This window comes from Lissotriton vulgaris, chromosome 7 (genome assembly GCF_964263255.1).
Source record: "Lissotriton vulgaris chromosome 7, aLisVul1.2, whole genome shotgun sequence".
Lineage (NCBI taxonomy): Eukaryota > Metazoa > Chordata > Amphibia > Caudata > Salamandridae > Lissotriton > Lissotriton vulgaris.
Window position 1 is genome coordinate 1,518,397,207 of NC_141695.1, and position 12,888 is coordinate 1,518,410,094.

At 45.6% G+C, this 12,888-nt stretch overlaps 1 protein-coding gene across 2 annotated transcripts in view; it reads right to left on the minus strand.

Moving 5' to 3' along the window:
- CDK5RAP1 (CDK5RAP1 mitochondrial tRNA methylthiotransferase) overlaps positions 1-12,888 on the minus strand; it is a 206,771-nt gene that overhangs the window by 141,508 nt on the left and 52,375 nt on the right. The window lies entirely within an intron of this gene.

Genomic DNA, 12,888 nt, shown 5'->3' on the forward strand with positions numbered 1-12,888 from the left:
GCACTTTTTTCAAAAACAACATTTAAATTTTAATGTATGGCGCTTTACTGATGTTACCCAACATCTATTTTATTGATTTGTAATAAATTGTTAAATTTTAAATAACAAACAATGTTTTTTTAATTTTTGTAATCTCTTGTTTTCACTATATGTTTAATATTGTATACCTTTCTACGCAGTCAGCACTTTGAGTTATGAGGGCAATATACAAAAGGGTTTTTCAAGAGTTGAACATTGGGATTTGTTAAGTTCTTCAATGCAATTTTGCATGCCAGCAGCTCGCACCCTGGCCACTTGGTTCAAAGCATACCATATGGCGAACTATTACGTTTAAAACGGATTTAGCAACAGTAAAGGGGTTATAGCAGAAAATGTTTAGCTACCGCCCTGACTAAAAGCAATCAGAAAGACAGGGAAACCCTTCTCAAACAGAAACCAATCAAGGTTACTAAAGCTGGGGCGCTAGGTGGCGCACGAGCGGAATGGCCGCGGTTCTCTGAGGCTTCCGCTGTCCGGCTGCTGATCCTGTATTTATTCTGGGCTTAATGACCCTTTCAACGTGTGATACTGAGTGACTTAACCCGGCTAAAGGCTTGAAGATACCAACGCGCTGCAAGTTTGGTGCGAGTAGCGTAATAAAAGCTGCATTTCACCCGCTCAATAAGTGGCACAGGTCTGGCTTGCAGAGACGATGGAGCCTGACCTCGGCGGCTGAAGCAACGCGAGCACCGAGGCTGCAATGTGGTAGGCGGGCCGCGCACCCGAGGCGGACTGAAAGACTGGGCGGGCCTGCCCGACAACCGGCTGTAGCAGCAGTGGGGAGAATCTGCAAACTCCGACGGCCCTGGCTAAGTGCTATCTGCCCAGAATCGGATCACAAGTAAGGCGTTGCTGTCCCGTACTAGAGGTGGGCCGCGGTGACAAAATGGCGGCGGTGACCGCGACTGTGATATTATGAACGGCCGGGAGGCCATTACATTGCCCCTGTAGAGGAACTCACGGGGTCCCCGCCCACGCGGCATATTTTCGTCAGCTGGTGACAATACCTGCTGCCTGATACACCGGTGAAAGCCACCGCCATACTCCACTGCTAGCCGGGGTCTATGTGTGCCGCGTCAGTGCTGTGGCCTTTTTCGCGCTTGTCTCCAGAGTGCTGTCGAGTGGTTCCTGTGTGGTAACTACTGCCTCTGGGAATATCACTCGGTGGTGGTGTTGTAGGGGCATTGTCAACACTTGAGATATCATTGATCTGTACTGCGGTGGACAGCCATTACCTCTGAGGATATCGCAAAATGGCGGCGGATGCCGAGATGGCTTGAGCAGTTTGCGGGGTCTGCTGTCCCAGAGTCGGAGGGATTCGAGGTTGCTCACTACATCTTGCTCACTTTTTGCCCCTGAACTGGTGGATTTCAGTGGTGGCTGCGCTGAGGCTAAGTGGATTGTTCATGTTATCGAGGCATACCATATAAGCTAGAGGCAGGAGGATCTCTATTCTTGTGACGCATAGAGTTGGGCCGCTGATGCTGGGTTCTGCCCTCTCTGCCCCTCCGAGCCGGGGATTGGAGCTCTTGTGGTACCCCTAACATTCTTATTATTCATCCCCCTGAAGTACTGGCTGTAACTCCCTGAGTCCCTCCTGCACAGCATTATACTGCCTACACATAGCAAGGACCCCTTTGACATCAACCTCATCCTCTCTGGATACCCACGTCCATAAGAATTGCTGTTCGCCTTGGGTGCAGTGTACGCACATAGACTTGGCAGCGGTAGGTACCAACCGCACATGGCGAAATGGGAAGACTGGACCCCAGGCAACCCCGTATTACCTTCGAAAACAAAAAATCTGCATGGAAACCACCTGAGGTTGAGGAGGAGCAACCCGAGGAGACGGCAGGTGCTTCATCTCATTGTCCAGATAACGAACTGCATACCATCCTTACAGGAATGCGACAGGGCTTCGCAACCATAACGGAAAAGGTAGATACGCTTAAGACCCAAATGGACAGTATAGCGCATAAGCTGGATACTCACGAGGGTCGGCTCAAGGAGGTAGAACAGCGCATATCTGACTCTGAGGATGTCACTGAGCAACTAAAGAAAGCAGTCACCCAAATGGACAAACTGATGCGAATAATAGACGCAAAGAATGAGGACATCGAAGCACGCAGTAGAAGAAATAACGTTCGGATCTTAGGTATTCCCGAAAGTACCAACACGGGGCGCCTAGAACAATATGTCGAGAGCCTGCTGACGGAGATAACTGCTGAAGGAGCCCTCTCAGCTCAATTTATAGTTGATCGAGCACACCGATCACTGGGCCTAAGACCACCGCCGGGGACGACTCGCAGACCCATTATAGCGCGGCTGCTTAACTATCGAGACAGCGATGTTGTCCTTAGAGTGGCGCGGGAGAAGAAGCTGCTCAACTATGAGGGCGTCTCATTCACCATCTTCCCAGACTTTACTGCCCGAGTGCAGGAGGAGCGTCGCAAATTTAATATCGTGAAGCAGAAGTTACACCAGGAACAGGTGGACTATGCTGTCTTGTACCCGGCACGTCTGCGCATCACACACCAAGGGACACAAACCTTCCACACAACTCCGCAGTCAGTCGAAAAATTCCTAAAAACACTGAAGAAACGTAAAAATGCCCTGGCTGATGCTGAAGAGATCGATGAGGAGACGCTGTCTGGAGTGGAGTGAGAGCGGTCAGGCATGCAACCACTGGTCCTTTTTCTATACTACTGTGACCCCACAGCTGCGGTGATGGCTGGGAGAATGCTGGACGCTCCAAGACTGTAACATATATTTGTTCTGCTGACTGATAGTTTATGCCATTTGTATCTTAACACACAAAAGGTTAGCTAATTGAGGTGTTTGAGGCTGATGTTCTCCTGGTATGCCGGACACCCCTGATAACATTGGGAATCGCTACGGCCTGAGGATTCCCTCATTAACAGCAGGGTTGCCGTGTGCCATCTAGATGGTTACCCCAATGGGAATACCCCTTTTGATCTTTGGTTTATTCTGGTTATGGGGGGGAGGGGGGAGGGATCGCTGCTGGCATGATTGGGGTGCAGCAGTGGGAGGGGGGGAGGTGCAGTTACAAAGGATGTCTTTTTTCTTACAGAGGGGCGGGGAAGATGCGTGTTCCCTATAGTGGTCTGTTTATTCGATGGGGAGGTAGTCACAACAATGGATACACACCACACCACAGATACACACCATATGTCGAGGTATGGCAGGGACAGGGAAAGAATCGCAGTTAAGATTTATATCCTGGAACATTAGGGGACTTAATGATGCTCGGAAGGGTCAGAACGTTATAGCACGTTTGGAAAGTTATCAGGTTCATATAGCAATGCTGCAGGAGACGCATCTAGCTCCACATCCCCACACACAATTTGCTAGTAAGTGGGCGAATACTCGCTTCTTCTCTTCCTACTCCACATACGCTATGGGTACTGCTATCCTGATTAAGCGAACAGTGCCATTTGTGGTTCTTGTGAGGCCCTTGATCCTGCTGGACGATATGTCATTGTGTGGGGTGGTCTTGGGAGGGACACAGTTACCCTAGTAAACTGTTACGCCCCCAATGTTGATACACCTACATTTTTCATGATGCTCTGGGGTAAAATAGTAGATATAGGCTCCCTACATGTCATATGGGGGGGGGAGATTTCAATGTTGCACTGATACCTAAACAAGATAGGCCAGATGGGGTCGCACTATACAAGACTAGATACAGGGAGGCTTTGATGGGGATAGTGGAGGAAGGCGACCTGACGGACAGCTGGCGATATCTCTACCCACTTCGTCAGGAAGGTACTCACTTTACATCATCGACAGGCACATGGGCACGACTGGATTATTTCCTGTTGACCAGGGGTCTGCTTGCGGGGCTGGAAAGGGCTGTACATTTGCCCAGAACATACCCTGACCACAGCCCGGTCCTGATTCATTTGCATATGCCGGGGTGGGATAGCCCCAGACCGCAATGGCGGCTGCAGTCCACGGCCTTGTTAAATGAGGTCTTTAGGAAGGAACTTGGGGAGGAAATTGTTGATTTTTTTCCCTCGACATAAGGGCTTGGTTGACATCTGGGAAGCCTTTAAAGTAACGATCCGAGGCTACTGTATATCGAAGAGCTTTGGCGTCCTGCGGGATATACAAAAAAAAAAGAACGATGCGTACCCTTGACCGCGAAATGAAAGAGCTAGAGAACCGGATGGTGGGGGGGGGGGGGGGGGGGGGGGGGGGAGAGGTGACACAGGCACACGCTGAGTTTCGGGCTAAGCTGACGCAATATGAAGAGGCCGCGAGAGAAGCCAAGTTAAGTGGTAGGCACTGGTCGGCAAGAAAGTGCTGTGAGGGTGACAGACCTGGCAAGGCGCTTGCAGTCATTACCCGCAACCCACACTTTACCAACACTGTTCAGGAATTCACTAACTCGGAGGGAAGGGTCTGTCGGGACACTGAGGGAATATTGAATGTTGTTGTCTCGCACTACAGTACATTATATACCACCAAACACTCGGGGGACGTACGGTTTGACGAGTTCCTTGGAGATGTCGCCCTATGCTGGCTCAGCGATGTCCATAGGACCTTCTTGAGTGCACCCTTCGAATTAGACGAAATCAGAGAAGTAATAATGTCATTAAAGAATGGTAAGGCTTCAGGAATGGACGGACTCCCAGCGGAGTTCTACAAGAACTATATTGATATAATGGCTCCCATTCTTCGTGAAGTCTTCGAGGAGCCTTTGGGTGAAGGGGTTCTGCCCCGCTCGATGCGGGAGGTCATGATCACGTCCCTCTTAAAACCAGATAAAAATCCTGGGTCTTGCGATTCATATTGCCCACTAACCCTGATAAATTGTGATGCGAAGATCCTAGCCATGGTGCTAGCCACTCGTTTGTCCCTCTTGATGACCAAAATCATATTGCCGGTTCAATCGGGATTTGTCACTGAGCGCTCCACTACCCACAATCTGCGGATCTTGTTCTCATTGATTCGGACAGTGGCTCCTGTTTTCCCTGTGGCAGCGATTTTCCTCGACGCTTCCAAGGCGTTCGACTCGGTTGAATGGAACTACCTTTTTGCTGTGTTGCAACGCATGGGATTCCCTAAGCTTTTTATCTCCTGGGTTGAGCGGTTATACACACAGCCATCTGCAAAAATACCTATTAATGGCCATTTGTCCCCCTCAATTGATATTACATGCGGTACTAGGCAGGGGTGTCCACTCTCCCCCCTATTCGCTATAGCCATAGAGTCGCTTGCCTGTCGTCTCGGTCAGCTACACCCAGTCGGTGCTTTTCGCTGCTTCCAGCGTCAGATTGCCGTATTGCTGTACGCCGACGACATGACGCTCTTTGTTACTGATCCACTTCATAACTTAACTCCCTTGTTGCGGGAGTTCGTTATCTTTGGCAGAATATCTGGGGTACAGATAAACTGGAACAAATCGCAATTCTACCCCCTTACTGACGCAGTGTCGGAGTTCTCTCTGGACTTTCCTTTGGAATTGTGCCACTCAGATCTCCGATATTTGGGCATACAGGTTTCCAGAGATAGAGAGGAGACGCGTCGGCTCAATTATGGTGTTGCTATCACCAAATTGACCACTTCTATTGATCGCTGGCTCTCCCTCCCTTTATCTATGGCGGGTAGAGCTTTACTCATTAAAATGGTGGTGCTACCCCGCTTTTTATATCTTTTTTTGAATATTCCCTATTATCCGGGTGCTTTTTTTTCAAGACATTAGGAGCTTAGTTGAGTCGATTGTTCTGGGGAGGTAAACAACCGAGGCTTAAGTGGTCAGTACTGGCACAGCCGTATGACAAAGGGGGTTTCGACCTTCCTGATTTCGAAATCTACTATATGAGCGCCCAAGCGCATTACACCTATCATTGGATGATACCCAAGCCCTTTATGCCTCAGCTGGTGGTGGAAGACTGGGTGGCGAATCCTTTTTCCCCCCGAGGGGCCTTATACAAGGCCCTGCTGCAGCCATAGAGACACAATTTACGACTGTCACATGTAAGATAGATGTGTGGCGGCGCATAGCTAAAATATTATGTTGTACCTTACTTTACTCGGCGCGGATGCCCTTGACCTATCATCCTAAGCTGGGGCTGCTACAGGAGACGGGTTTCCAATTGCTATGCCAACGACTTAAAGTGAAAACGTGAGGTGACCTTTTTACTGATGGACAATTCAATGTCATGGATCTGTTTTTTTAAAGATCGCCGACCCACTCCACTGGATATTTTTTATTACATACGGCTGCGTCAGGGGATGAAGGAGATTCTGCCGGAATACCCCCAGGAGCCTGACAACTTGGCCCGCTACATTTTATGTTAGGTTCGCCGGATGGGTCGTACCTTGTATCGGGCATATATGGACATGTTAGGGCGCAACGACAGGGATTAAGGGGTCTGCCCGATCACACTGGGGAGACGATTTAGCACTTGAGATCACCGACGAGCAGTGGTTTTACTGTTGTAATATTACGGCCAGAATCTCTGCTAGCTGCAGGCTGAAGATTATCCATTACAGGTTCCTACAGCGATTGTAATATACACCAGCGAAAAAAATCAGATTTCACTTGTCTGATGATGATAGATGCGAGCGCTGTAATGCGGGAGGTGCTGGATTTCTCCACTTGTCTTGGGAATGCCCTGCTGTGAGGGATTATTGGCAGTAAGTACACAAGGCCCTGGAAGCCATGGTGGGTGAGACACTGGATGCTAACCCCGTTAATATTGGTTGGGTATACACTGCCTGTACCTAAGTCTTACAGAAAATTCCTTGATATCACTCTTTTGCTAGCAAAGAGGAGGGTGGCATGTCGATGGGGACGGGGAAGAGCCCCGAAATTCAAGGACTGGCCCAATTATGTTATTTATTGTCAAGAACAGACTGCTATCTTTGCTGAAACACAGCCAATGTCCAGTAGACCTAAAGACATATGGGCACCATTGACCACCTATCTTATCTCTCGAGGTGAGAAAGATAGGGACTCAGCACACGTTGAGATACTTAGCTCTGGCGGTGGGGATATGGAAGCTTAAATGCACTGTTAGAGTATGATACCTTTTATTTGATGTCCTACTGCAGCCCTGTTTCTCAGTTATATGCATCAATGGTTCATTCCCTGCATTCTATATTTCTGTGCTAATTGGCCATACTAAATTTCCGGGGGATATAATTGTATGTTTTATGCCCTGACCCACGATATTTGCAATAATGACTGCTCTGATATGTGGTATTGCCGTTCTGTCCTAATTTTGATACCTGTTGCCTGCTCAACCTCTTGATGCTGTATTACCTCATGATATGTAATTTTCCTGACCTTGTATGAAACACAAACCGACATACCCCTGTATGATTGTCTTTATTAAGAAAATTATAAAAAATAAAGTTTAAAAAAAAAAGTTACTAAAGCTGATGCACCAAATAAATTTAGGTTTATTTTGAAATACAATTGGCAGGAAGCAGCGGTGAGAAACATAATTGGAAAAATTTGGTATGTCATCCGCAAAGACCAGACAATTGGAAATTCAGTCCCCAAGAGACCTGCCATCACCTATAGCAAGGGTCCCTCCATGAAGGATGTCTTGGTCAATAACGACCCCTGTGGCCCTTTAAACAAAAGTACATGGTTAAGTCAGAGACTAGGATTCTTCAAACGTAAAACATGCAAAGCTTGCCAATATGGGGTATCTACGACAAGTTACACAACTCTCTATGGTGGCCAAGACAGAAATATAGACAAAGCACTGAACTGTAAAACGGACCATGTGGTCTATGTGCTGAAGTGCCCTTGTAAATTAAAATATATTGGGAGTGTCATCTTACAAGGACACACAAGGGTGTTCCAGCACATACGAGCCATCAAAAATAACGATCAAGCCTATCCCGTGGCCCAGTATTTTAATGAGAGGCATGACGGATCTTAAATACTATCTAATACATGCAATCCCTACTAACAAAAGAGGAGGAGACCGAGAGAAGGCACTCCGAACACTAGAGATGCAATACATCTTACATCTCGACACTAAGCATCCTAAAAGGACTAAGCAGTTCAGAAGAATTACATGCCAGTCTATATACATAAGTTAAAGCCATTTTGCAACAAAAAACATCAAATATTCAAAAACGTTCCAAGTCCTAAAGTAAAAGCATAATGGTTGTAATTATCCTCTGATAAATGCGCTTTCCGAAATCAGCAAACTAGACCGCTCTGAGTAGTTTTACTAAATGAAAAACATACCCTCCCCTTGTTTTAAAATTCACTCAATTTTACAGTTTTGCACAAATCACTTTTACATTTGTATATTTGCACGTAAAAAAGTAACTGACAAACCACATAGGGAATCGATTTAGTGAGATTACCAAGCCCAAAAGCAGTTAATCTTAGCATAGAGAGGTCAATGAGCACCTTGATTGGAGGTATTTATACCAAGATGTTAACAAATAAAGAAACCAATCGCAAGCATGTATGTACTGATTTTATATTTGTATTTATTTTTTTAAATATTGAATATGCATCATAAGTATATGTATGTTGCACAATGAAATGTTTTATAGGGATATTTTTATTTATCTATATCCAGTGCTACTAAAACGCTATGGTCAGCAAGCTTTGGGGCCAATTATACATTATATATATATATAACACAGACCCTGTTGTATTAACAATGGCTGGATGACCAAAATATGAACAAAAAGATCTGTCATTACCTTTTCCATGTCTTTATCAGTTGCAATTAGGCACATGTCACTTTAAGATACAATCACGTGATGTGAAAAAACGAAAAAAGTAAAACCTAAATAAAAAACTGTAAAGGATTGAAGCTCGTCATGTGATCAAGTCCCCTGGGAGAGACGAAATGCGTAATGGCTGCCGCATTTGTTTGGGAGAAGGAATAAACATTGCGATTTGAACAGATTCCAGTGGTCTGTGCTCTTTCTTTGCGCATCCAGGAAAAGGCGCTACAGGGAAAGAGTATTCAGCGAATATATATATATATATAGTTCCAATCACCTGGCGAAGCTGTCTCACAGGCAAAATAACGGATACGGACCACAGGATGTGTGCTGATTAATTTATTTCTGTGCAAATGTCGGCATGACGCGTTTCGCGCTGCAAGGGGCGCTTGATCACATGACATGGTGAAGTGAGTGCATTGGTTTACATATAATTTGACTGCTTTCATATGTGATTGGCTTTGATAGCATAGAACTTAAATTAACATGAAAGAAATACTGTGTTTAAAAACTACAGATACATATTCTATAATGTTTCATCACATAAATGTCTTTGAAATGCTAAAATCAACCAACAATGTATATATATATATCCACAACACGAAGCTTGCCACTTGTGAAGACGCCACTCACATTCGGTTACTCTCTAAGGTGAGTGCGGGGCATACAGTTCAGCTCCATTTCCTCATGCTTGCTTGTAATGTCCCAACGCGTTTCAAACTTTCGTCCTTTTTCACAAGACTTCTGAGTAAAACACCAGGAGCGGTTAATGAGACACCATTCAGCTTTATTAAACATGGCCTTTATTAACCGCTGCTGGTGTTTTACTCAGAAGGCTTGTGAAAAAGGACAAAAGTTTGAAACGCGTTGGGCCATTACAAGCAAGTATGAGAGAATGGAGCTGAACTGTATGCCCCGCTCCCACCTTAGAGAGTAACCAAACGTGAGTGGCATCTTCACAAGTTGCAAGCTTCGTGTTGTGGATGTATAGCGGCCGTTGCCTCTGCAACCCAAAACCAGGAATTGGTCTAAACTTGACATGGCTGAGTTAAATAATTTGCTTCACAAAAAAAAAATCCTACCTTCACCTCTCAACATGGCTTACAGAGGCTACAGATTCAATCCTGCCACCCTCACCTAAACTGCAACGCAGAATGAATCCTCCTACCCCTGAAACTCTCAGATCCGAAAAAAAAAAACGCTGTAAAACCTTAGTAAGACAATGGAGCAAACATTATGCGCTCAAGGCTAAGTCAGAATACGTGGCAGCACTGAAGAAATACCATGCCCTTCGTAAATCTGCTTGTGCGACTTACTTCACTGAGATTACTCACTTCCAAAACTGCTAGAAGACTCAAGTTGTGAATTAATATTCGGCAGCTAACACCATTCTGCAGACCCCTTCTTATTCTCAAGACCAGCGTGACGAGCTAGCTACGCTTTTTCAAAGTAAAGTTGAATTAATTCACCGTCAACTAGACGCTGATGCTACTAAATTAGTGAGCCTAGTGTTTTCTGCAATCAAAGTGGATGGGCACCAGGAAGTAAACCCATCGGATAATAAGTCTGAGGAACCTTCCAAAATTAGGGTATGGTCCTCTCTGGACCTGGCGACACTGCAAATGGTACTGAGATCTATCAAGTCCGGCTCCTCGCTGGATCCTCTTCCTCCTTCGAAACTTAGACTTTTAGACAATGCTGCCCTTACTGTGATTCTTAACCTCCTGAGCAAATCCTTGAGTGCAGGATACATACCTCAGAATTGGAAACTCGCTCTTGTCCTCCCCTTGCTAAAGAAGGGTGGTCCTGACCCTCTCTGTTGGTCAAACCTTCGTCCGATCTCCCTTCTCTCAGTCTTCTCTAAGATACTGAAAAAGCATGTTAATACTTAACTTAACTCTTCTCTTTTGTTGCGGCTTGCAACCTGCTCCACCTGTCGAAGACCGGTTTTAGGGCTGGTCACAGTACCGAATATACTCTACTCTGGGTCACAGAATGTCTTAGGCAACAGCTCAATTCCTGGAGTACAGGCGCCCTCATCCAGCTTGACTTAAGTGCGGCTTTTGATACAGTGTTGCATTCCATCTTGACAGACAGACTTGGGGCTTCAGCCATTGAAGACTTAGCCTTGAGGTGGATGACCGCCTTTTTAAAAGATCGCACTTTTCAGGTCTCCTCGGGCAACACAAGATCTAAGACCTTAGCTCTGACCCCCAGTGTTCCCCAGTGAGCCATTCTGAGTCCAATCATTTTCAATATTTACGTTGGCCCTTTGGCAGATGTAATTGAGAAGTCTGGACTCACCCTCTTCTCATAGACCGATGATACTCAGATTATCCTCTCATTATAAGTTGCTCAGCATCAAGATCTTTGGTTACTCCAGCTTGGTCTGAAAAATGTCTCCCTCTGGATGAACGGAAATGCACTGAAATTTAATGCCAATAACACTGAGGTCCTGGTTCTGGGAAATAATCCCGAACTTTGGGGAGTCAATCATTGGCTGGATTCTCTGAGCAATTACACGCTCCGGTAACTAAGGTTAAGAATCTCAGCTTCATCATCGATAACAACCTCTCCCTTAAGCCTCAGGTGTCTAAGGTCATGGCCACCTGCTACTCTGTTCTCAAATGGCTAAAAAAGATCCTCTGGCTAATTAATTTGGCCGCCCAGAGAACAGTGATGCAGGCACTGGTGACATTCAGATTGGACTGTGGCAATGTACTATAACTGGGCGCAGACAGACAAATCCTCGATTCGTCGCCTGCAGACCATTCAGAACATGGCAGCTCAACTTCTTTTTCGGCTGTCCAGATATGCATCAGTTTCACCGCTGCTTCACAAACTACACTGGCTTAGGGTTGACAAGCGTATCGAACTTAAGACCATATGCTATATGTTCCAGGCCAGACATGACTTAGCCCCTTTATACATTCAAGGCTTGGTGAAACCCTACGTGCCCGCCCGACACTTGAGACCATCCAACCTCTCACTGTTCACAATACCCAGGTTTCGTCTTGCTCACATGAAGGGGATGCTCGTTCTCCTACTGGGGCCCGAAACTTTGGAATTCTCTCCTGGTTGCTCTTAGGAACTGGCACTCCCTGCAGTAAGAACCTGAAGACATTGCTCTTTAGCTGCCATGTCTGATTTTCTGCTACACTGAGTTGTTGTTAGCTGCCTGCTGCGGCTCTGCTTGCTGCCTTGTCCAGCGCCGGGTGACCCATGTTGGGTAGCTGCGCGCTCTACAAGTTTTTCATAATAATAATAATTAATACAGACTGTTATAGAGATTTTGAGAAACTGATAAATGTTTTTAGTTAATTAGATAGTGATGTATCAAGTGATGGTTATAATTAGTAAAATAGTTTTAATTGTTGAATTTGGTGGTGGCTAATGAATTTCTTTTTCTTTCCATTTTCGCTATGTATAAACGATGATCGTGGGTACCAACATCATCTCGATCTCCGGCGTCACCGCAAAAAAAGTTAAAATAGGTTTTAGTGATGGTTTTTATAGAAAATCTGTAGAAAAACATGAGTTTAGAGAATACTGTAAGAAACCCCTAGTGTGTAAAATACTGTAATATGTGTGGATATATGTGGTGACACCACAATACCCGGCACCAGCATTCCTGTAGTGCAAGAGTTAGGATCCCTTCTCTTCCTTTTAGACACCGGTCCTGATGAATTGCTGCTAGCTAGACCCGTTAGGGGCTGTGGGCAAGAAACATGTCGACCATTTAAACCAATTAGACCCTGTAGGATGGTGTTGGGGTCCCAGAGTGATGTCACTGACCATGTCAGGATTGATGTAATATGCGAGTTCATAAGCAGTACATTGTGGAGGCATACATTATAGTTAGCTCAGGTAACTATAACTGCTGAATTTCAATGGTTCTGTACAAGTGAAATCTGAGCGCAACTATAGGGTCCCTGTATCCCTGTAACCTTTGGCTTTTTCAGTGGACAACAAACAACAAATATATATTTAGTCTTCGCTCTTTCCAACTGCTATCGGATGCATGATTTTCTGGAGCAGTATTTTCCTTGAGCGCCATAGGAACAAGACAATTTCCTGAGGGATGGAGTGATATTTCAATAGAAGCCTTCTCCT